The 5019-nt window shown below is 41.4% G+C and overlaps 1 pseudogene; it reads right to left on the bottom strand.

Annotated features, from left to right (window-relative positions):
* Positions 1–3225: 3225 nt before the first annotated feature.
* Positions 3226–4196, bottom strand: LOC129641514 (heterogeneous nuclear ribonucleoprotein A1-like; annotated as a pseudogene).
* Positions 4197–5019: the final 823 nt, after the last annotated feature.

Genomic DNA, 5019 nt, shown 5'->3' with positions numbered 1-5019 from the left:
CTCCAGGGAATCTTTCTGACCCAGGGATCGAACCCAGGTCTCCCTCACTGCAGGTAGATTCTTTTCCATGTGAGCCACCTGGGAAACCCTACTGTGGACCAAAACGGTTCCTTGTCATCCTTGTTTAAAATACTTTCTCCAGTTTGCCATTAAATAACAAACCTACTTCTAACTTCCAGATAGTATTTTTGTCACTAAAATGAAATTTGGTGTCAACAGTGATAAAACAAAAAGGAAATCCCAGGCAGTTGTGGTACAATTCTTAGACAACAGCCTGAAGTCAGGAGTTCTTGGCTTGAAGCTCTGACCCCCTGTTTCTTCCACTAGCTCCACCAACTGGTCCCATGACCGTGAACAGACTAACTGCTCTAAAAAGAAGGGCTTCCTTTAGTCAACTGTTTAAATCTCTTCTCTGTCTAAGTTTCTTCAAGTCTGAGAAATCTCTCATTAGTAGACTCAGTCTTTCCCATAGCCCTTTCCATCTGTCCCCTCTCCTTTACTTTTTCTACTTTAAGAGCTAACTTGCTTAAAGATTACTCTTAGGACACAGTCAGGAGGTAATCATCTGGACTTCCCTGATGGTCCTGTGGTTAAGACTCCACCTGCCAATGCAGGGGACATGGGTTTGATCCCTGGTCGGGGAAGATTCCACCTGCTGTAGGTAAACTAAGCCTGTCTGTGTGACAGAGCTACTGAAGCTCATGTATCCTAGAGCCCATGCTCTGCAACAAGAGAAGACACCACAATGGGAAGCCCACACAAGGCAACGAGAGAAGGTGTTAGGCACAGCTATGAAGACCCAGTGTAGCCAAAAATAAAATAATAATAAATAAACAAAAACTTTTAAAAAGAGAAAGCAATTATCACTTTTAAAAAGAGAAATATTTAGAAATATACACAAAAATCCAAAACATTATAAAGATTAATATCTTTATCATCCATGTACTCATCTCACAATATTAATAAATAAGATGTTACCATGAAATTTTAGTCCTTGAGAATTCCCTGGTAGGCCAGTGGTTAAAACTCCATGCCTCCAATGCAAGGGATGTAGGTTTGATCTCCGGTTGGGGAGCTAAGATGCCACATGCCCTAAAAAAAAAGTTTAGTTCTCTTGATATCCTAATATCCTCTCATCTATTGCCATTCCTTCTCTACACCTTGGAGGTAACCTGTCTCCAAAATAGTCTTTTAGTCTTTAATGTAAATTTAAGCCATAGTGTTATCTTTGCAAGGGATTTAGGCCTTATATTTCTAATATTAAAATAAATAGATTACAAATATGTTTAGCAGAATGTTGGGCAGATGGAATGAGATGTTAGGAGCAGAATATCCATTCCCATGGAAAGAGCTGGCTCTAGAATCATAATAAATTTACATTGTGACCTATGTGTGTCAACAAAAGGACTTTCCTTATTGCTGGTACTTTACATACCTGCTGCTGCTGCTGCTAAGTCGCTTCAGTCGTGTCCGACTCTGTGCAACCCCATAGACAGCAGCCCACCAGGCTCCCCCGTCCCTGGGATTCTCCAGGCAAGAACACTGGAGTGGGGTGCCATTTCCTTCTCCAATGCATGAAAGTGAGAAGTGAAAGTGAAGTCGCTCAGTTGTGTCCGACTTTTAGCAACCCCATGGACTGCAGCCCACCAGACTCCTCCATCCATGGGATTTTCCAGGCAAGAGTACTGGAGTAGGGTGCCATTGCCTTCTCCGACTTTACATACCTAGAGCTCTCTAAATAGTACTAATTCTAACTTTTCTATCCCACTTTGTAATCACTTCCCTTCTTGTTCATTAGCTTTCTCTTTGGAAAATGAATATGGAAGAATATGCGAACAGTATATCAGAGAGACAATGACTACTTAAAGTTCCATTGGTTCAACAATGAACTTGTTTAATTTAGAACAAATATCAGTAATTATGTCAGTCTGAGCTGACAGTCACCTATAACAATGCTTGGAGTTACTACACTTTTGCTTTGCCCACAATGTTTCCAAGATAATCTTTGCCTTTTCCTTGCCAACCATCTTCCAGCCAAACTGGTCACCTTTAAGGATTCTCAAAAATATGCAAATCTCTCTCTCTCTCTCCTTCCTCTTCTCAGATGATGACCTTGTCTAGAGCAGCTCCTCACTCCTCTTACCGCATCTCAGCCCTCTCTTAGTTTTACTCTAAGCATGCATCACAACTACAATTTTACTGTCTCCTCTTTTAAATTATAAGCACTATGTGGGCAGACACATTTTCTGTCTTCTTTATAAACTGCTTACCATAGTTTTTAGCAAAAGGAGGGATTAATTGTGTTTCAAAAGGAAAAATGTAAGAAAGAAGAAAGAAAGAAACAAAGAAAGAAGGGAGGAAGGGAGAAAGAGAGGGAAGGAGAAAAGGAAGTAAGGGGACAGAGAGCAGAGGGAGAAGAGAGAAAGGAAAGAAGGCAGAGAGTACTCACTTTTTTTTTTCAAGAGGGTATTAAATCTTTTATTGATTACCCATAATAATGGATGATCATGGGTAATCAATAAAAGAAGCTTCATTCCCATCTATAACTTTATCTGGTACCATAACTCAATTTAGATATATTACATACATATCTACTCAATTTAGATATATCATCAACAATCATTAATGACCAAACAAAAAAACAGAAACTCCATGACTTTTCATGAGTGACCCTTCTAACAGTGAACTCCAGGTCACAACACATAACTGTCAGTTCAACTACACCAAGGTTCTGAAGACAACAGCTTCTCCATCAAAGCAGGTTGTAAATAAATTTCAAATGGAAACTGGCATTACTCTGAAGGAATTCTAACTTCACACTGGGGGTAATTTACCAAAATGGCTTCAGAGTGGACTAACTTTACACAGCAGATTGAAAAAAATACACATTTATTCAGCATCATGATCAGACTATTACATTTAGCAATCAACAGCATGGGTGCACCAAAAAAAAAACAACAACAACAAAAAAACACCCAAATTGAAACCCTTTGTTGGAATGCTTTACACTTTCCACAGAACAGAAACTAAAATAAGCTGTTATACAATTAGTCACAAGTATCGTCCTCAAGTTTTTTGCCCATACACATGAGTATTGTCTAAAACATGTCTTCTTTGTAGCAGCTAGGCCCTGTCACCACTCTGCTTGGCTGAGTTCACAAATCTGTTGTGATCTGTCGCTTCCCTGTCCCTTCTCGGCTTTCCTCCCCTGCTAAGCTTTGTTTCCTAGCAGTAGTTAAAGCCTCTGCCGCTGCCATAGCTACTGCTGCTGCTGGAACCACCATGGCCATCTTAGTTTCAAGATTTGGCAGAGTACTGGCCTCAACCGCTACAAAGGCCTGAACTTCATCCTCTGAAGTTTCCTCCTGTCCTGGGTCCAAAACTTGAAGACTGATTGTTGTAATTGCCAAAATCACTGTAGATTCTGCCACCTCGAACACTGCTTCCATCATCACCAAATCCATTATAGCCGTCCCCACGGCCACCATATCCATCATCATCATGGCCGCCACCAAAGCCACCTTCACCACTGAAGTTTCCGCCATGACCAAAGTTGTCATTCCCATTGAAAGCACCTTGACAACCACCACCAAAGTTTCCAGAATCTCTTTCACCTCTTTGGCTGGATGAAACACTAGCCATCTCTTGCTTGGATGGGGCTTTCCTTACTTCACAGTTGTGGCCATTCACAGGGTGGAATTTCTGAATGACAGTCTTGTCTATGGAGTCACGGTATCAAAGGTTGCAAAAACAAGGCCTCTCTTTTTGCCACTGCCTCAGTCAGTCATGATTTCAAACACTTCAGTTTCCCCATATTGTTCAAAATAATCTCTCAGGTAATGTTCTTCAGTGTCTTCTTTAGTGCCACCCATAAAAATCTTTTTTTCATAGTTAAGTGGGGACCAGGTCTTTGAGAATCTTCTCTTGAGATGGCCCTTGTGCTCCACAACTCTTCCATCACCTTGCGTGGCCTCGCCTTCATGGGCGCATCCACACCTTCCCCACCGTGGTACATGTGACAAGCCTGAAGCTTCTGGAGTGCTTGGTGTTTGAAGCCCTCATCACCACACAGTCTGTGAGCGTTCCCCATTGCTCAAAATGGCTCCTCTGACTCTCATCAGTTGTTTCAAAGCTCAGATGACTGACGGAGAGTTTTGTAGCTGTTTGAGTTCTTTGGGAAACTCTGACTTTGACATGACAGCAGTCGAGGTGGGGAGACTTCAGCGATGCTTCTCACTTTTTAAATATATGAATCTTGTGCCTTTTCTTTTAAGTAATTCATGGAAATATCCCTTATCTGTGGTTTCAAGTCATTGCCACAATGATTCCTATTGCACGGTAAATTGGGAATTTCATTACATTATTGGTTTGAAAGAGAATCTTGACATTTTCAAGTCCTTTAAAAAAACTTAAATCACCTGCACTAGCAGCGTCTTTGGAAAGCTATTGTAGATTTTTTTTTTAAAAAAGCTTTTAACTTTGAGATAATTACAGATTCACATGCAGTTTTAAGAAATAACTCCCAGGAACCCTGTATATCCTTTGCACAGTTGCCCCCAGTAGCAACATCTTGCATTACTATAGTGCATGCGTGCTTAGTCACTTCGGTCGTGTCTGACTCTTAGCGACCCTATTAGCCCACCAGGCTCCTCTGTCCAAAGGATTCTCTACGCAAGAATGCTGGAGTGGGTTGCCATGCCCTCCTCCAGGGGATCTTCCCCACCCAAGATCGAACCCACGTCTGCTTACATCTCCTTCTTTGACAGGAGGGATCTTTACTCCTAGCACCACCTGGAAAGCCCATTACTATAGTACAACATCACCACCAGGAAAGCTATTGTTTTTAACAAAGTGACAAGTTCCCCACCTCCCCCCACCCCCCTGCCCCACAACACCCTGACTTGCAATTCTTTGTTCAATCTCCATCTCTCATAAAAGGGCTGGAGGTAGTTTATCTAAAGGACAAATATAATACCATTGTTTTACAATTAATTACAATGGAGGAAACAAGGTTAAAAG

Source organism: Bubalus kerabau, chromosome 1, assembly GCF_029407905.1.
Source record: "Bubalus kerabau isolate K-KA32 ecotype Philippines breed swamp buffalo chromosome 1, PCC_UOA_SB_1v2, whole genome shotgun sequence".
Classification (NCBI taxonomy): domain Eukaryota; kingdom Metazoa; phylum Chordata; class Mammalia; order Artiodactyla; family Bovidae; genus Bubalus; species Bubalus kerabau.
Note: the sequence above shows the minus strand (reverse complement) of the source record. Positions and strands in the feature narration are given on the sequence as shown.